The following is a 22380-nucleotide window of genomic DNA, read 5'->3' as shown; positions in this document are numbered from 1 at the left end:
GAGTTCAATTGAAGGTTTCATTGGTTGGTTTTGTCGACTGGGGGAATATTCTATGAGAATGTCATAGAATAGTGTAAAAAAGTTTATAATTTAAGGTAAGAAAGATGAAAATGATGAGGTGCTCAAGTTTTACCCCATTAGTTGATTCACTTTGATTTATTCATGGTTCCCTTTCTGAAATTGGTCAACATACATTTCACATTGTTTGTAATTTTTCACCTTAACATTATTATTTTTCTTTCCAGTGGATGTCATTTAGTTTAGTTGGTAAAGTCTTGTAAGGATGGTACTCAAGACCTAGAATCGAATTCTGTCTACATCATTGCGCTAGCCGCTAAGTTTGCTCATGTACAAAAAATAAATTGGTTCCTTTCCAATTATGCCAACATGTATACATTTATTTGTTTTCTCTTACTCTACTTAGTTGTATTATATATTTGTCTAATTTAGTAATTTATATAAAATAAGATGTGCTGTTGGAGTTGTTATAGTGTGACAAAAACATTTTACTATGTCCACAAACTGGTAATTATTTTATCGTACCTTAATTACAAACGATACGTTGTGCTAAGCATTTATAGTGATAAAGATATAATGTAATCCTATCTATGTACGAGGTCGATAGAGTTGAAATTAAATAGGATATATGTGATAAGATATTGTTTTAGATATGATTGTTTTCACTCTACAATCAAACAATTGGAAATAAAAATATGCATGATCCCTAACCTTCTAAGCAATATATAGCAAAAACCAATCAGCCAAATATAACGAATAAAAATAGTTGAATCTCTAGAATTCTAAAGGTTTTGTCAGCTTATAACTTGTACTCCATTTGGAGTGAATAATTTAATTTCACATTGTTTAGAGATTGCATGAATGAGGAGGCTGCCTATGTAGTAATTCTGCCACATAGATTATAGTAATATGATATTTATAAATGGTCCCACATCGCAAAAGTTAATTACATATTATATTACCTATTCTATATATATTTTACCACCTCATTGATTGAAATTTATGTTTCTTGGTAAATTGGTGGATGTTGTGGAGTAAACCCTATTTATTGGGTACCTCTTAAGAGGTTCCATTATCATTATAGGGGGCAAAAGCCCCCTTCCAGTCCCAAGTTGAAAATTTTATTAGCTATAATTTTTGAGTTTATAATCATTAACCAAAATTTTGTTGGAAGGAGATAATTTTGGTGTTTCCTTGATGATGAAACCAAGGAAGCTACATTATTTGTCTTCAACAGCCCAACGAATATAAATAGCTGCATCTCTAAGCTTTTAAAGATTTTGGTAGCTTATACCGCATTTGGAGTGAATAATACCTTTCAGCCAAACATTATCTTGTTGTAGTATATTACGAAATCCAGAATTTTGCAAAAGTTTTAACCCCAATCAAATTTAATAAAAAAAATGTTTCAAATTTCTTTTTGTTTGGTATAATTTTGTGGTTCACACTGTTGTGGAAGAAGTTTTTGTTTTGCCATCAACAAAATTTGCATTAACTAAAAATCAAAATTATAAACTAGGTAATAATCACACAAACGATAAACTGAACCTGAACAAACACTAAACTAAGCAATTACAAACCATATGAAGAAAAAATAACAGGTAAAACTAGTTTTTGAGGGTACAGGTAAAACTAGTTAAGCAAATGATAAAAAGAACTGCTTGTTGTGGAGGTCTTTCATGTACCAAAAGTTTTGAATTCTAAGTCATGATATTGGTTGCATTGAGGATTTAAATATAGTTTTTTCAAAAAGAAAATTAATTTATTATATTTAATATTTTACTAATTATGTTAATTTTGAAAATTGACAACAAAAAAATGACAAATAGATTTTTTATTTTTTATTATTTCTTCAGTTCGAATAATCTAAAAGCAACAACCAAAAAGAAATAATCTTGAATAGACCATATATTTGGGTGTTTAAAAAACTTTCATCAAGGTTTTATTCCCTATGATCGAATTAGAGACCACAAGATTTTACAATAGAATGGTTAAACTAATTTTTTTCTCCTTTTCAATTTGGAAACGGAAACAAAGTCGGCCTCCATAATTGAGGATTGATTATTTGAATTATGATAGGTGATCACTAACCACTCTCTTTTTTTTTTCTTTTTTTTTTGTTTGACGATGAGACCACTCTCTTTGTGTACAACAAGTTATTTTTGTTTTAGGGAGAGTTGTGACCAATAAGCTTCACTCAAAAATATCATTATATACATGATTAATATGATTATAGAAAGGATGTTTTGTTATTTGGATTAGAGGTGGTCATCAAGTTGTTCCAATCGGATTGAGGCTAGACCTATTTGATTTAAGTCAGTTTTGTAGTTTATATATGACAAAATAATCAAACACCATACCCAATGTTTTTGAGTTTAGCTAGTTTATTGCAAATTAAACTTGTGCCATGTAATGTCAAATTCAGACTTGGTGTAAGAATATTGGTTAGATTTTCATCTGTATTATAATTTTTATCCAATTATCCTTTACCTGGAGAGGAATATAATCCCTCGTCTTGCATGAATATGACCAAAATATAAATTTATGTGGCCTAAAGATTTGGTTATGCCCTATATGGTACATATCAGTAGTTTTTGGAGATTGAAAATAAAGATAAGTTATCAACTTATATGAAGCAAAGATTATGCAAATTAGTAGGTGCACACGTTCATATGGTGAGAAAGGTGCGCACGATGAATATCATGCACTGGGTTATAAAGACCAATATCAATGAACATATACTAACAGAGTTGTATTTGTACATATGTTCCTTTGACTTATTAGTCATGTACGTGTTCATTCGACTTGTAAATCATGTATACACGTGCACCTTCCGCACCATACAAACATGTGCACCATTTACGGATGGTAAAAATTATGTTTTTAAAAATGGTCCATAATATTGTTTCATTAGCTCTAAATTGCACCTCCAAAAATAGTGCAGAATAAACTAATAAGAGAACCCATTAAAGAAATCCCGGATATTTAAAGTGATAAGTTGATAATTGACCATTTTACTTTGGAGGCAATAATCATATAAATCCAACGAAAAAGTTAGGGACACGGAGTGGAGCTTAAAGAAGATCAAAATAAAAGTGGTCCAGGTGCATCTCAATGATCTCATACACATGTTTCTGTCAAGTTTTTCTGTAGGTATTGAATATTTGAATTGGGTGACCCAATCTCCAACGTAAACCCAAACCAATTCACAGACAGTCAGACTTCAGACATAATATGGATTAATGGCCAACCCACAATATGGCCCAACCACTGTGACCAATAGAATATGCTCAAGAATATTCTTAAATAAGGTCACTTTCTACTTTCTAGCAAAAGTTGAGTTCTATTTCAACCAATTTTGAAGTAATTCCTCTTATCATATTTCAACCAAAATCTAATTCTCATTTTCCTTTTTTCACAATAATTTATGCAAATAGAATTTAAAAGATATAGTAAAGATTTCTTATTTATTTAAATAAATGTTGCATGGGAAAAGATGATTTTAAAATCTAATTCCCATTTTCCTTTTTTCACAATAATTTATGCAAATAGAATTTAAAAGATATAGTAAAGATTTCTTATTTATTTAAATAAATGTTGCATAGGAAAAGATGATTTTAGGAGAGAGAATGGAAAATAATTGGTGAAAGAACATTAATTGTAACATTTTTGTTGAATACACAAAAGAAGAACCAAAATTCAAGAATCAAATAAATGATGGGACACGTTTTTTCTAGACAAATTATGGAAAAATAGGAACTATATTTTGGGACACAAAAAATGGAAATGGGGACTATATTTTGGAACGGAGGGAGTACGTTTTTTTAATAATTTTTATATTAAGTAAATCGACACCATTTATTAACTAACTAGTTATTAGGCCCGGGCTATGCCTCGGGTAAGAAAAATTTTCATTTATTAATATTGTACTTTGATATGATAACACTAAATACAATTTGGTCTAGTGGTTAAAACTTTAGTACATGAACCACGAGGTCATGGGATCAAAACCTATACTATACAATTTCTAATTTTTTTTATTGTACATGGATTACATGAACTAAAACTCCCTAGGGAGAGCGCCACGTGGCACCGTTCCTCGTTTACGCACGCTTTTTAATATATTAGTATAGATTTGGACTCTTTTATCTTGCTATTATATAGAAAATAAAACATAGTAAAGTGAGTTGTTATTAGATTCGTCTCAATATATACATTCAAAAATATTTTTTTAGTATTTTTCCTTTCAAAAAAATATTTTTTTTTTATAATTTTTATTACATAATGTAAATGTTAACGATTAAAGAAGAACATTGAGTTATATAAAAAAGTGAATTTAATACTTATTTACGGTTGGAGGAAGTAAGAAAAAACATAGTCAAGTAGATTTATTTCAATGCAAGGATTTAAAAATATAACTTTTTATAATTTGTATTTATATATAATTAGAAATATTAATACTCAAAGAAGATTTATGTTAGAGATAATATACAATAGTAGGTAAGCCAGAGAAAAGAGAGAAACACATTCAAAAATAAAATGGGTTAATTAAGAGATGTATGCTCTAATGTCCAAGAGCATTAGTGCAATTAGATTGCAACAAATATCTTAGATGGAGCAAAAAAGACATTATTATATGTACTTTCCATACCTCAATATGTGCAAAAATATGGCCGCTATATGCTCATTCATGTTCGTAGCATGCGGATGGAAGTCTTTTGCACATCATATAAAAAATTCAAAATATAATAAAACAATTTTACATACGCCTTTCACCTAATTTTACTGATAAATAGTCACTCATGATATCCATATATTAAACAAATTAATATTAATTAATGATTTTCCGCCCATTTGTAAGAAGAATTTACCATAAATTACTTCATTCAAAGTGTTAAATGAATAACAACTTATTTCACGTAAAACTTAAATAGAGAACTCGAAAAAACAAGAGAACGATAAAAACAAGGAACCCTAAAAAGATGGAGTATAGTAAAGCTCAACTATATTAAGGGTCTATTCTATTCGACATAAAACAACTAAACTGAACTGAATTGAAAATAAGATACGGAAAACAGACCCTAAGTTATAAACACAAAAAAGAATAACAAAATAAGAAAGAAAAACTACACACAAAAGAAAGCAATAAGAAAAATTTACCAATAGAAAAATGTGAAGGGGTGTAAGCCAAAAAGTAGGAGGAAAGCTCAAATGGAATGGTGAAAGATGTTAGGAAAATAATGTAGAGTTATATAGGAGTCAAGGAAACCTCAACGTGAGGCCAAAAAACCTAGCAAGGGTTTTAGACAGCAGGCAGCGTAGGGTTTGGGTGGCTAAATAATTAATAAAATTGCAAGTGGCTCTAATTTAGCTTCGAGAAACGCAAGTTGCATTGTCTATTGTGCGTGGAATGTGGATAATGTCATTTTTTTTTTTGTAGTGTTAGTAATTGTTTTGTGGGTTGTCAATTGCTCATAGTCTCATACAACCGGCACAATGATGACCAATAATACTTTTTTTTTTTTTTTAGGTGAAATAATACAACTCAATTAATGGGAATAATAGATACTTGAATATATAGTATTTGTTGAGAAACAGTGGAATGAGCAATTCCACTGTTCACATGTGTGAAGTCCACTGTTCACATATTGTGCGAAGTCTATTTTTCCTGCGTGCATTTAATGCATGTCAGGTAAATTTCTCCGTGTTGAAAATTTTGCAATTGTGCATAGTAGAAACTTTGCCTATATATACCAGTGTAAGAAATCAGTTTTACACATCAATGCAATATACAATACTCTCTGATATATTTGCATAACTTCTCTCTCTATTTCTCACAACACGTTATCAGCACGAGTGTTCTACCGGAAATTTTTTTTAAGGTATCTTTAAAATTTTTACATCCATTTTGTTTTTAAGTTTAAATTTTTTTCCAAGCCCAACCTTTTTACTACCCGAATATGGACCAACAAAGTAACGGGATTAACATTGTTTTACACAATGTCTCTGTCTCGGGTATTTTTTTTGGATAGAGCGAAACAATGTGCCATTCACTACCAACCCAGCGAGGGGAACTGTAATACAGCCCCGACCCAGTAACCGTAACAACGGTACAAATACTCATACCAGAGAAAACCCACAAACCCCTGTTCCCAACACCAATAATAACCCTCCTATACAACCAGCTGAAAATCAACCTCCGCCCAGTAATAAAAGAGATAGAGATGAACAGGAAGAAACTAGTAGTAAACGTCACCATACTACTAACGCAGAAAACAAATAATTTTAACGCCACCTTCATGGAGGGCAAGGACATTTTATTTACGTTATTTTATTTTATCTGCTCTTAAACCGCCTATATGGACAGGTTAATTTTTTTATTGCCCCTATATGGACGGCCTAGTGAAATGATAGCATTATTATGTCTTATATGTGCAATAATTCGTATGTATGCAGGGAACAAGCATTCAGAACATTATTATATATTATTGTCTCTAATCTTCTACTTTTTTGCATTTATAGTTACATATATTATATTACCAATTTACTAGCATGTCTAATATATATTTGTCAATATTAGAATTTTATTGCGTTGTATATTTTTTAACTGTATATGAACTGCACAGTTAGGGATAACCCTCTATAAAAGCGGATTACCATCCCCATTTTCACCACATATCCCTTATCTTCTTCCGATTTTTTTTCTCTAAACCCACAAATTTTTTTCCTTCTTCCTCAACCTTCCGGCCACCATGTTTAACGCCGACGACAACCGTCCTCCACCCTCATCTTCCTCTTTTGAAGAGGATTTTAGGAAAATAAAACTCTACTTATTTCTTATAGCCGGTTTCTTTTTCCTCCTCATGGCATTAATGATATATCTCCTAATACATAAATAGGAGACAAAAAAAAAAAATTTCCCCCGGAAGAATGGCGAAAAATGCACATGAATATCAATTTTTTTTGTTTTAAGTGCATTTTAGGAAGTTTTTTTTTTTATTCACTTGTTGTATTTTGTTTTTATTTTTGGTATTTTCTTGTTTTTTTTGCTTAGCTTCATTATTGTTGTGAGCTATTTTAGTTTTTTTTGTTTGTATTATTTATCTATAATAATAATGATATAAATCAGGGGGAGATAATATATATATGTGATTTATCATCATTACTAATTTCAAATATTTACCTATTTGTAGTCAAAAGAATGGGAGATCTAGTGAAAAGACAATTTAACATACTAGATCTATCTGGGCAAAAGTTTTTAGAATGGACGGTGGACGCCCAAATGAATTTAAAGGCCCAAGGACTGGAACATACAATTAAAGATGTGACAACCCAACAAGGGGATGCAACTACAACAGCCGCATCAGTTAAAATTGCGACTGTACAAGAAAAGGCAAAAGCCTTAGTCCTCCTAAGACATCATTTACATGAAAGTTTAAAAAGTGAATATCTACTTGTGGATGATCCAAAAGAACTATGGGATAGCCTAAATGAAAGATATGGGCATCACAAAAATGTGCTTCTCCCAAAGGCACATTATGACTGGACCAATCTGAGGTTCCAGGATTTTAAAACGGTCAGTGATTACAATTCAACATTGTTTAGAATTGTATCATTGTTAAGATATTGTGATCATCCCATCACAGAAGAGCAAATGATAAACAAAACGCTCTCCACTTTCCACGCCTCTAATATCATATTGGCAGAACAATACAGGTTCAGAGCTTTCAAAAAGTACTCTGAGCTAATCTCAGTACTACTTGTGGCTGAACAAAATAATGATCTTTTGCTGAAAAATCATAATCTTAGACCTACGGGGTCTTCAGCCACTCATGAGATAAATGCTATAGAAAGCTCTAATCCACCAGAAGCAAATGCTATACATAGTGGTGGACGCGGTAATTACAACGGTCGTGGGAGAGGACGTGGTAATTACCGTGGCCGAGGGCGTGGACGTGGAAGAGGCCGATTTTCCCCAAGAAATAATAATTTTAAACATTCTGATAAAAATTGGGGACAATCATCTGGAAATCAAGGCAGACGTCCTATAAAGGAAATGATACTTGCCATAGATGTGGCATGACGGGCACTGGGCCGCACATGTCGTACTGCCAAACATTTGGTAGATCTATATCAAGCTTCAATAAAAAACAAAGGAAAAAATGCTGAAGCAAACTTTGTTAATGAAGCCACTACATCCATGCCCAGCCTTGATGTTTCAGATTTTTTTATGGATGATGCTGAAGTTGAAAATAAGTTTGTTTAGATCACAATCGATTAATGTGCTTAGTTTATTTAACTGCTTCAATATCCACTTTCATGTATTTGTTCCTTTATTATTAATAAAAATACGTATTTTTCTTATACTAATCATCGTATTTATTATTTATGAAGATATGAATTCATCAGAAGTTGGAACTAAAGAACAATGTCTCCTGGACAGTGGGACAACACACACCATATTGAAAAATAAAGAGTATTTTTCAAAACTTACAATATTCCAAGCAAATGTTAGTACAATTTCTGGGACAGCCAAGCTAATTGAAGGCTCTGGAAAAGCTTGCATTATATTTCCAAATGGGACAAAATTGATAATTAATGACGCATTATATTCGAGTAAATCTCGAAGGAACCTCATAAGTTTCAAAGATGTACGTCAGAATGGTTACCATTTGGAAACAATGACAGTGAACAAAGAGGAATTCATATGCCTAACGGCAGAGAAAAACGGCAAGAAATACATCTATGAAAAATTGCCAGCAATTTCCTCGGGACTATATCGCATAGATATACGTCCGATTGAAATTAATATGATATCTAACCAGAAGTTAGATAATAGAAAATCATTTACTCTATGGCATGACCGATTAGGCCATCCTGGCACAGGAATGATGCATAGAATCATTGAAAACTCAAATGGACACTCTATAAAGAATGTCAAAATTCCTCGGTCAAATGAATTAACATGCTCTGCATGCTCACTTGGCAAATTGATAATCAGCCATCTATAAATAAGATTGCCACTGAATCTCCAATGTTTTTAGAAAGAATTCAAGGAGATATTTGTGGGCCTATTCATCCTGCATGTGGACCATTTCGTTATTTCATGGTATTAATTGATGCCTCTACTCGATGGTCACATGTGAGCCTTCTGTCAAGCAGAAATGTTGCATTTGCAAAACTTTTGGCTCAAATAATTCGATTAAGAACTCAATTCCCAGATCATACAATAAAGAAAATAAGATTAGACAATGCTGGGGAATTTACATCCCAAACATTTAATGACTATTGCATGTCTATTGGGATTATTGTTGAGCACCCTGTACCTCATGTACATACACAAAATGGTCTTGCTGAATCATTAATCAAAAGACTACAATTAATTGCAAGACCATTAATAATGAGGTCAAAATTGCCATCTACTACTTGGGGTCATGCTATATTACATGCGGCAACATTGATAAGATTAAGGCCGACAGCCTATCACAAATTCTCACCATTACAATTAGTATCTGGTCGAGAACCGAATATCTCACATTTGAGAATTTTTGGGTGCGCTGTACATGTACCTATTGCTCCCCCCAACGTACTAAAATGGGTCCACAAAGAAGGATGGGAATATATGTTGGATTTGAATCTCCATCAATTATCAAATATTTAGAGCCAACAACTGGTGATCTATTTACGGCTCGATTTGCCGACTGTCATTTTAATGAGTCGGTATTCCCATCCTTAGGGGGAGAGAAAGTGGACCCACAAAATATAAAATCGGAAATTACATGGAACGCATCGCAAATGTCGTTTCTGGACCCGAGAACAAATTCATGTGAACAAGAAGTCAAGAAAATTGTTCATCTGCAAAGTATTGCAAACCAATTGCCAGATGCATTCACAGATTCTAAGAAAGTGACAAAGTCACATGTACCTGCTGCGAATGCTCCGGAACGGATTGAAATTCCTAATGACAATAAGGCAATTGAAAATGAGTCAATAGCACGTCGAAAACGTGGCAGACCACCCGGTTCTAAAGATTTAAAACCGAGAAAAATGAAAAGGCAAGGGGAGACAACGAACGAAATTAATATAAATCTCCCAACAGAGCATGATGAAAACAAAAATGAAGAGAAACGTGTTCCAGAAGAAAAGGAACATGAAAGCTAGACAACAATGAAACTTCAATTAATTATGTTTCTACAAAGAGACAATGGAATCGAAAAGATGTTGTCTTGAATGAAATTTTTGCTTACTCGATAGCGGTTGAAATGACATACGATGAAAATGATGTAGAGCCAAATACAGTTGATGAATGTCGCCGTAGAAAAGATTGGCCAAAATGGAAAGAGGCAATTCAAGCAGAATTGAGATCACTTGAAAAACGTGAAGTATTCGGTCAAATAACCCAAATACCAAAAGGTGTAAAACCAGTTGGGTACAAATGGGTATTCGTGAGAAAACGAAATGAGAAAAATGAGGTTACTAGATATAAGGCAAGATTAGTAGCCCAAGGCTTCTCGCAAATGCCAGGGATTGATTATGATGAGACATATTCTCCAGTAGTCGATGCAACTACACTAAGATTTCTGGTAAGTTTATCAGTTTCGAAAGGATTGCAAATGAGATTGATGGATGTAGTGACCGCATATTTGTATGGCTCACTTGACACAGATATTTATATGAAAGTTCCTGAAGGACTAAAACTACCAGAAAATTGCATGCCCAAAGAGATGTTCTCAATAAAATTGAGAAAATCACTCTATGGGTTAAAACAATCTGGAAGAATGTGGTATAATCGTCTTAGTGAATACCTATTGAAAGAAGGATTCAAAAATAATCAAATCAGTCCCTGTGTTTTCATTAAGCGATCTAAATCAGGATTCGCGATCATTGCTGTATATGTCGATGATTTGAACATTATCGGAACTCCTAGAGAACTTGAAGCACTGCAAAATACTTGATGAAAGAATTTGAGATGAAAGATCTCGGGAAGACAAAATTTTGCCTTGGCCTGCAAATGGAACATCTAAGAAATGGGATTTTTGTCCATCAATCAAACTATACAGAAAAAATCCTGAAACGTTTTTTCATGGACAAAGCCCACCCAATAAGTTCTCCAATGGTAGTGCGTTCCCTGAATGAGAAAGATGATCCATTCAGACCACGAGAAGAGAACGAGGAGATTCTTGGTCCTGAAGTACCATATCTAAGTGCAATTGGGCTTTAATGTACTTGGCTAACAATACTCGACCTGACATAGCTTTTTCAGTAAACTTGTTAGCTAGATACAGCAATGCACCAACCAAGAGACATTGGAATGGAGTCAGACACTTATTACGTTATCTTCGAGGAACACAAGATCTCGGATTATTCTATCAGTCAAGACCCAATGCGTCACTCATTGGATATGCAGATGCTGGCTACCTCTCAGACCCACAAAAGGCTAAGTCTCAATCCGGATATGTATTCACTTATGGAGGTACTGCAATATCTTGGAAATCACAAGCAGACTTTGACGGCCACATCATCAAATCATGCGGAATTAATTGCTCTTTATGAAGCTGGAAGGGAATGTGTATGGCTAAGGTCAATGATCAAGAATATCCAAGAAGAATGCGGGATGGAAACAATAACAACAAATCCAACTATCATCTACGAAGACAATACTGCATGCATCACCCAAGTAAGCGAAGGGTACATCAAAGGAGACAGAACTAAACATTTATCACCAAAGCTCTTCTTCACTCATGACCTCCAAAAGGAAGGGACGATCAACATTCGACAAATCCAATCATGTGAGAATCTTGCAGATTTATTCACCAAATCCCTTCCGGCGAAGAAATTTGAAGAATTAGTCCGAAAAATTGGAATGCGTCATTTCATGATATATGCTAGATTCAGGGGAGTATTATATGCGCTGCACTCTTTTTCCCTTCGATCAGGTTTTTGTCCCACCGAGTTTTTCCTGACAAGGTTTTTAATGAGGCAGTTGATTTAAGCATATAAGGATACATAATAGTTGTACTCTTTCCCTAGTCATGGATTTTTCCCACGGGATTTTTCCTAACAAAGATTCTTAATGAGACAACGTCTATTATGACTTATAAGTGGACATTCAAGGGGGAGTGGTTGAGAAACAGTGGAATGAGCAATTCCACTGTTCACATGTGTGAAGTCCACTGTTCACATATTGTGCGAAGTCTATTTTTCCTGCGTGCATTTAATGCATGTCAGGTAAATTTCTCCCGGTGTTGAAAAATTTTGCAATTGTGCACAGTAGAAACTTTGCCTATATATACCAGTGTAAGAAATCAGTTTTACACATCAATGCAATATACAATACTCTCTGATATATTTGCATAACTTCTCTCTCTATTTCTCACAACAGTATTAACCCCTTTATTTGTTTTTTGTTTATCTTACTTGGAAGCTTTTTATGTAAAGAACTGTAACAAAGTAGGTAGAACTTAATGGAGGGAGTATAGTATGTATTATTATTTTAAATAAAAAAAAAAACTTTTTTTGTTAAGGAAATAAGTTATGCTTATTAAATTCCATTAGCTACAAGGATTTTTATTTTTAAAATTCTCAAAATTCTAATTTTCTATAAAAATATCATTTTCACAAGTTAATGGGTTTAACATTTGTCTTAATCTTAATGTTTCAAAACTTTGCTTCTCCCTCTAATATCTTTACTTCTATGGACATGTTTTGTCTGAAAAAGTCAAAAAATATTACCATATTTTATGACTTATAGTCCATTTGTCTCCAAATAAACTTTATATATATTCTATTTTCAATAGTCCATAAACATTTTTTTTTGCATAGTAAATAAAAATTATATCTCAACCACTTGCATGATGCAAACCTCCAACTAGTTCTCTTTTTCACACCATCTCTATTTATATCTCGTGCGATATGAATCCCTCTTTCTTCTCTCTCAATCAATTTCTTTTCTTACTTTTACACTCGTCTTTCTTTTTGAAGGGTATAAGACAATTAGGATAGGTTTAGAATACACTTTAATAAAGGTACGTGTTTACCATTTTATTTTTCTCAAACTTAAATGAACTTCTTATAAATTATTTCTAAGATGTTACATCCATATTGTAACTAATCAAAATTTATTGAAACCTTTTTGAACTTATTACAACTTATTTAAACTTACATGTTTTTGTTTAAGTTGCAGAGGATGCTCCCTCAAGGTTCAAGGAGAAGCCTAAAATAATGCCCAACCTTAGAAATTACTGCTAAATTATCTGCTAAAACACCCATTCTCTCCTTTCAAAATAACTCCATATTTTCCCCTAAAAAGAAAATAACTCCATATTAGAAATAGAGATAATTGTCAATAATAAGTTAACATTTGTCCCGTTCACTAAAATTAAGTCATGTTTTGATTAATTCCTGAATAAGTCTACCTTTAGTACTTATCAATTTTAAACAAGTTAAATTACAAATAATATGTCTTTTTTCTTTCATTTCTTTAATTTTTAATTTCTTTTTGTTTTCTCTCATTATTTTAAAAAGTTACACATATCATATTTAAGCGATTAAATAAGATAATAATAGGAAAAGACTTGTTAAAAACATATTGGTATTAAAGTTTGACTTATTCAAAGATAATCAAAAGGTTGACTTGTTTTTAGCGGATGACTTAAAGGTTGACTTATTCTTAACACTTTTTCCTTAGAAATATGTGCCCCAGCTAGATTCTTTTTTATGTATTTTCAGGACTTCAACTTTTCACAACTATTATAAATATGAAATTACATTTGGCGGGTTAGATTCCAAAATTTAGAAAGATGTAGAAATAAGTCTTACTTTTGGTCGTGACCTAAGAACATATGTTTTATTCAGCTTAACCTTACCTCGCCTTAAACTGTTATACTTTTAGTTAATTTACTTGACCTAAATTTTTGGACTATGAATTGGTGGGGTGCGCCAGGCCCATGCAGTAGTGCAACGCACGGGCGACGCGCGAAGATCCCAGTAGCAAGCTACTGTGGTGGAACTTCCCCCTTAAAAAATAAATTTAATATCGTTGTGGGCCATTGGCCCACGTATCAGATATTAAACTGATAAGAACAGATACTACACTTGATCTTAGCCAAAAGGCCGAGAAAGGTATGCTTTAAACGATGACCTCAAGTTTTGTTTTATTCTAGTCCTCCGCCTCGTATTCTTTTAATCAAGTGATGTGGGACTATATAATGCTATTGTATCTGAACAAGAAAATAAGAAGATCTTGGTCATATATACTTAAGGATAAATACTAAAAGTTTGGCTTGGGTATCACCGGGACTCCTGGAGTTTCTGCTCCTGTTATTCTTTAATGCTAATTGCTTATTTGCTTACCAAACTTAACTATGAATATGTAGTTGGTTCTGTTTTTCCCTAAAACAAAAACAAAAAAAAACCATGTACTTGTTTTTGCTTATTGTTAAAGTTGCATGTAGTCTGTTGAAGCTTTTAAGGTTGCAAATTGTGTGATAATTGTGACTATAAATTTTATAGTATATAACCAAATGATGAACTAGTGAGAAAATCTAACTAGTACAACTATGGCCAACGATAATTTTATATGTCACATCATGTCATATTTTTAACTATGAAATACAATGTGATAACTAATTTTGAATACAGGGAGTATATATATGATGTATAGTAAAAATAAAAATCCTTTACAAAGGTTATCCTTGTAGGTTGTAGCTATGGAGTTTATTGACTTGAATTTATTTGGCAATATTTTGTAAGATGCATTACATGCGTTACTAAATCCATGTATTATTGGTCGCAAATCTCCCCTAAAAACAAAAATGACTTGTTGTACACAAGGAGAGTGGTCAATAGTCACCTACCATAATTTAAATCAGTCATTGATTATGGAGGTCGACTTTGTTTTCATTTCTAATTTGAAAAGGAGAAACAAAATACAAATCACCATTTTATTGTGAAATCTGTTGTGGTCTCTAATTCGATCATATGAAAAAAATAACCTTGATGAAAGTTATTTAAACACTCACCAAATAATTAATATATGGTCGATTTAAAAAAACTTAGAACTAATATAAAAAAAAGACGTAGTTGTCAGTTTTTCATTGTCAATACTAAAATTTAACTATAATAAAAAAATATTTTTTTAAAAAAAAAAAACTATATTTAAATCCTCAATGCAACTAATATCATGACTTAGAATTCAAAAAAAAAAATGGTACATAAAAGACCTCCACACACAAGCAATTCTTCATCAGTTGCTCTACTAGTTTTACCTATTGTTTTTTCTAAATATGGTTTGTAAGAGTTAATAAAACTCTATTTGGTGTCTGGTTGGGTTCAATTTATCGTTTCTATGATCATTTCCTAATTTGTAATTTTGGTTCTCAATTAATGTAAATTTTGTTGATGTGGAACAAAAAAGAACTTCCACAACATTGTAAACCACAAAATTATAGTAGACAAAAAGAAATAGGCGACATTTTTTTATATTAAATTTGATTGGGTTACAACTTTTACAAAATTCTATATTTCGTTAATACTACAACAAAAAAATGTTTGACTTAAATAATTCTATCTATACAAATATATTAAAAGGGGTGCATAAACAATAAACCGTGCCAGGTGGCACTCTCCCTAAAGAGTTTTAGTTCATGTAATCCATGTACAATAAAATTTTTAGAAATTGCATAGTATAAGATTTAATCCCAAGACCTCAAATACATATATTAAAGTCGTAACCACCAGGCTAAGTTGTATTTAGTGTTAATATTATAAAGTATTATATTAATAAATAATTTTTTTCTTATCCGGAGCATAATTCAAGTCTAATAACTAGTTATTCACTCCAAATGAAGTACAATAACAATCTTTAGAAGGTTCGAGATTCAGTTATTTTAATTCGTTGGACTCTCAAAGACTAAAATTACTTGGTTTTTTGCTATACGTATATAAAGGGGTGACGCATTTTTTTATTTTCAGTTGTTAAGATTTAAGACTGAGAATTTAATCTCACATCATAAACAATATTCAGGTTCAGTTATCGTCGAGGAACAAAATTCTTTCATTTCCAACATAATTTTTGTTAAATACTAAACAACAACTAAATTCTAGCAGATAAAATTTTCAACTTGCACTGGAAGGGGGCTTTTTACCACCTATAATGATAATGGAACCTCTTTAAAGAGGTACCTAATAAATAGGTTTACTCCACTTTACTACCAAGAAACTCAATGGATAATGCATGAATTTTACGTCAAATATGATATATATATAGAATATGGGTTGGACTAAGCATTTAAGTTTGGCGATGTGGGGACCAATATAATTGCTAATTTGCTATTGTATCTGAACAAGAAAATAAGAAAAGCTTGGTTATATACTTTATCATTAATGCAAGTAAATGTTAAGGCATTATTATAATCTTATAAAAAGAAAAATATGCACGAATATTCCTTTTAACTTTTGTATTACCTTTTGGCTTTTGGTCACTATTATTCTTAATGTTAATTCCTTACCAAACGTAACTTGAATATGTACTTGTTTTTGCTTATGTTTAAGTCGCATGAAGTCATTTGAATATTTCACCCTCCAAATTTAGTGATAATTGTGATCCAATTTTCTAGTACATAAGTACTACATGAAGAAATTGTGATAAGATATATAACTAGTCCAACTATGGCTGGCGAGATTTTTTATGTAACATCATGTCATGTTCTTAACTATGAGCAACAACGTGGTAAATAATTTTCGATATAGGGTGTGTATATGTGTACGATGTAAAAAAAAATCCTTTATAAAAATTGTCCGTGTAGTTACAAAGTGCTTTGACTGTAATTTATTTGCACCTAGACAATTTTTTTGATAATGTATCACCTGCCTTACTTAATATCTATATAGTATAATATAGAGTATTATCTAATTTAATAGTGAAGTAGTTGTTGCACAACGCGTAACCATCCAAAAATAACCTATTTGTGATATTTGAATTAGGCTAGATCTAGTTAGCTTGTTAAAGGAGAAACTATACTCTGAAATGTTTAATGCTTGCACTGGCAATGTTAGTTTTATGTGGAAAAGCAATTTAGTTATGTTATCAAAAAGTTTTTTTTTTTGGCTATCTGACTCATTGACAACCATTAGCAATTGAACTACGAATTGGCAAAAGGCTACTTCCTATGGATGATTTAGTTATACTTCCTATACATATGAACAATTTTTAATAAGTTCATCCATTATTCCAGCAAGAGTGTAAGTTCTCGTACTATCTTAACCTATATAATTATTTATCGTCATTTTCTTCCGCATTTAAGTTTCTAAACCTCATTAGTTACATAACTCAAAAATACTATCACAATCCTACATATTTCGGACTCCCCCAAATATATTTATGATCCATAACCTCCAATTAATACAAACACAATTTGATATTTGGTCAACAATTTTACTAGAAACCCTTAGCCCAAATTAATTAACTCGTCATTTATTACAGATTCAAGAAAAAGAAAAAAAAGAGTCAACTTTCTTCTAAATCATTTAAGAAAATAATATCTAATTACAAAATTATATTAAAGACAAAAAGAAATATGCAGCATTTTTTCTATTTAATTCTATTGGGGTTGTAACTTTCGCAAAATTATGGATATCTCCTTTGTACGAGGCTGTTTGCAACATCTCACATCACAAATAATGTGATAAATATTAGTGTCTCCACACACCTGCCTTTTATGTATGAAATGATAACATGCTTAAAATACCATAGCTTTATAAAACTATAGACGAACTAATAACAAACATCAATAAATATAATCAATTTTTCTTTTTGGTTGCCAACCCGATTCATCGGAGCAATACATTTGAGTTTGACGATCGGACAACACACCTGGCTTTGGTGGGTGATAATCAGTTTTTCTTTTACTTTTTGTTTGTCCACCCGTTTCATCGAAGCAATATATTCGAGTTCGATCCGGACCGCACACCTGGCTTTGGTGGGTGATAATCAGTTTTTCTTTTACTTTTTGGTTGTCCATCCGTTTCATCGAAGCAATACATTCGAGTTCGACTCGGACCGTACACCAATCGGTGAGTCTCTCAACAAGAAATTCTATATACAAAGAAGGCTCGAATATCTTAAATGATATCAAACTGCTTACCAATTAATTATAATCTCAAAAGATATGTGTGATCTAGTTTTAGAATGAGCTTTAAAATCTACTTCCTCCGTTTAAAAATAGTTGCACTGTTGTCTGTTTTACGCTTGCCGATGCATGGTTACAAACGTTAATATCTTCAAATATCCATAAGTAAAAATTTTAACAAGTTAATATTAAAAAAATATACATTGAGACGAATCTAACAATATATCATATAACTATGTTTTTCCTAAAATATAAATCACCAAAGATAATCAAAATATAAAATATAAATAGTACACACTATACAAATGGTACAACTATTTCTGAGCGGAGAAAGTATTATATTGAGTTACAACTTTTACAAAGTTCTATATTTCATTAATACTACAAGAAAAAAAATGGTTGACTGAAAGAAACTATTCACTCCAAATGGAGTACAAGCTTTGCTAACAATCTTTAGAAGGTTGGAGATTCAGTTATATTTTAATTCGTTGGACTCTCAAAGACTAATAGCTTTACTTGGTATTTTGCTATAAGGGATCACGCATTTTTAATTTTTAATCTCACATCACAAACAATATTCTATCATAAGTAGGTTAAGTTATCGTCGAGGAACAAAATTCTTTCATTCCAACATATTTTTAGTCAATACTAAACAACTTCTAAATTATAGCAGATAACATTTTCAACTTGCACTGGAAGGGGGCTTTTTGCCCCCTATAATGATAATGGAACCTCTTTAAAGAGGTACCTAATAAATAGGTTTACTCCACTTTACTACCAAGAAACTCAATGGATAATGCATTGAATGTTGCGTCATATATGATATATATATAGAATATGGGCTGGACTAAGCATTGAAGTTTGGCGATGTGGGGACCAATATAATTGCTAATTTGCTAGTGTATCTGAACAAGAAAATAAGAAAAGCTTGGTTATATTCTTTATGATTAATGCGAGTAAATATTAAGGCATTATTATAATCTTATAAAAAGAAAATATGTACGGATATCCCTTGTAGCTTTTGTATCACCTTTTGGTTTTTGCTCACTGTTAATGTTAATTCCTTACCAAACGTAACTTTAAATATGTACTTGTTTTTGCTCATGTTTAAGTCGCGTGAAATCATTTGAACATTTTCACCCTCCAAATTTAGTGATAATCGTGATTCAATTTTCTAGTACATAAGGTACTACATGAAGAAATAGTGATAAGATATATAACTAGTCCAACTATGGCTGGCGAGATTTTTTATGTATTATCATGTCATATTCTTAACTATGAGCAACAATGTGGCAATTAATTTTTGATATAGGGTGTGTATATGTATATGATGAAAAAAAAATCCTTTATAAAGATTGTCCGTGTAGTTATAAAGTGTTTTGACTTTAATTTATTTGCACCCATAAAATGTTTTTTTTTATGATGTATCACCTACCTTATTTAATATCTAAAAATTACAATATTATCTTATACTCCCTCTGTCCTAATTTATTTGCTACATGTGCTTTATCACAAAGACCAAGGAGGGAGTGGGGACCATTGTCATAACAAGAATTAACAAAAAAGCAAATAAGTAAATTGTGGGACCTATATACTATATATGGAAATATTTACAAAAACCAAGGAGGGAGTGATGACAAATTTGTAAATAAAGTGTGGGACCTATGTACTATATATGGAAATATTTGCAAATGTAGCAAATAAATTGAGACACACCTAAATGGCAAAATGTAGCAAATAAATTAGGACGGAGGGAGTACTATCTATTTTAATAGTTAAAGTAGTTGTTGCACAAGCGTGTAAAAAATGTTGCGAAAGAAATTATTCACTCCAAATGGAGTACAAGCTATGAGCTAACAATCTTTAGAAGGTTTGAGATTCAGTAATAGCTTTACTTGGTTTTTTAATTTTTAATCTCACGTAACAAACAATATTATATTATAAGTAGGTTCAGTTATCGTCGAGGAACAAAATTCTTTCATTCCAACATAATTTTCGTTAATACTAAACAACTTCTAAATTATAGCAGATAAAATTTTCAACTTGCAATGGAAGGGGGCTTTTTACCCCCTATAATGATAATGGAACCTCTTTGAAGAGGTACCTAATAAATAGGTTTACTCCACTTTACTACCAAGAAACTCAATGGCTGGTGAGTGAATGTTTCGTCATATATGATGTATATATAGAATATGGGTTGGACTAAGATTGAAGTTTGGCGATGTGGGGACCAATATAATTCCTAATTTGCTATTGTATCTGAACAAGAAAATAAGAAAAGCTTTGGTTATATACTTTACGATTAATGCGAGTAAATGTTAAGGCATTATTATAATCTTATAAAAATAAAATATGTATGGACATCCCTTTTAGATTTTGTACTAGTTACTAGGCCTAGGCCCGGGCTATACCCCGAGTAAGAAAAAATTCCATTTATTAATATTGTACTTTGATAGACACTAAATACAACTTGGTCTAGTGGTTAAAACTTTAGTACATGAACTTGAGGTCATGGGATCAAAACCTATATAATGCAATTTCTAAGTTTTTTTGTTGTACATGGATTACATGAACTAAAACTCTTAAGAGAGAGCGCCACGTGGCACCGTTCCTGGTTTATGCACGCCTTTTAATATATTAGTATAGATAGATTACCTTTTGGCTTTTGCTCACTATCATTCTTAATGTTAAAACTCCTAAGGGAGAGCGCCACGTGGCACCGTTCCTACTTTATGCACGCCTTTTAATATATTAGTATAGATTACCTTTTGGCTTTTGCTCACTGCCATTCTTAATGTTAATTCCTCACCAAACGTAACTTTAATATGTACTTGTTTTTCCTTATGTTTAAGTCGCATGAAGTCATTTGGACATTTTCACCCTCCAAATTTAGTGATAATTCTGATTCAATTTTCTAGTACATAAGGTACTACATGAAGAAATAGTGATAAGATATATAATTAGTCCAACTATGGCTGGCGAGATTTTTTTACGTAGCATCATGTCATATTCTTAACTATGAGCAACAATGTGGCAATTAATTTTCGATATAGGGTATGTATAAGTATATGATGTAAAAAAAAAGTTCTTTATAAAGATTGTCTGTGTAGTTATAGAGTGTTTTGGCTGTAATTTATTTGCACCCAGACAATGTTTTTTGATGATGTATCACCTGCCTTACTTAATACTCGCTCTGTTTTTTTTTTATCATTCTCACTTTCATGTGCACATCTCCCAATACGCCTCTTTGAACTTAAAAATATGTCATTATATATTAGTAAAAATTATAACGATTGAATATTAATAATGTACTAATTAAGACGAATCAAACAAGACCCACATGACTATTTTTTCTTATAAATTGAAAAAAATCGAGAATATTCTCTGTAAGTATGAATAGTGCCAAGATTCCAAGTGAGAAAGATTTTTAAAAAAAATAAAATAACAGAGGGAGTATCTATATAGTATAACATTGTCTTATACTATCTATTTTAATAATTAAGTAGTTGTTGCACAACGTGTAACAACCCGAAATAACCTATTGTGATTTGTGATATAAAATTAGGCTAGATCTAGTTAGCTTGTTAAAAGGAGAAATTATACTCTAAAATGTTTAATGCTTGCACTTGCAAGTTGCAATGTTAGTTTTATGTGGCAAAACAATTTAATTATTTTATCGAGAAGTTTATTTTTGCTATCTGACTCATTGACAATCAATAGCAATTGAACTACGAATTGGCCAAAGGCTACTTCCTATGGATGATTTAGTTATACTTCCTATACATATCAACAATTTCTAATAAGTCCATCCATCATTCCAGCAAAAGTGTAAGTTCTCATACTATCTTAACCCATATAATTATTGATTGTCATTTTCTTCCACATTTTAGTCTCTAAACCTTCATTAATTACACAACTCAAAAACAATATCACAATCCTAAATATATTTTGGACTCCCCCAAATATATTTATGATCCATAACCTCCAATTAATACAAACACAATTTGATATTTGGTCAACAATTTTACTAGAAAACCTTAGCCCAAATTAACTAACTTGTCATTTATTACAGATTCAAGAAAAAGAAAAAAAAAGTCAACTTTCTTCTAAATCATTTAACAAAATTATATTAAAGACAAAAAGAAATATGCAGCATTTTTTCTATTAAATTCTATTGGGGTTATAACTTTCGCAAAATTATGAATATCTCGTTTTTATGAGACCGTTTGTAGTG

At 31.7% G+C, this 22380-nt stretch overlaps 1 non-coding gene across 1 annotated transcript; it reads right to left on the bottom strand.

Annotated features, from left to right (window-relative positions):
• Positions 1 to 13946: 13946 nt before the first annotated feature.
• On the bottom strand, positions 13947 to 14143 carry LOC125498052 (U2 spliceosomal RNA). The gene has a single exon (XR_007274818.1). It is a non-coding gene; the product is annotated as a U2 spliceosomal RNA (small nuclear RNA).
• Positions 14144 to 22380: the final 8237 nt, after the last annotated feature.

Source organism: Beta vulgaris, chromosome 5 (genome assembly GCF_026745355.1).
Source record: "Beta vulgaris subsp. vulgaris cultivar EL10 chromosome 5, EL10.2, whole genome shotgun sequence".
Lineage (NCBI taxonomy): Eukaryota > Viridiplantae > Streptophyta > Magnoliopsida > Caryophyllales > Amaranthaceae > Beta > Beta vulgaris.
This window is presented reverse-complemented; position numbering and strand designations above follow the sequence as displayed.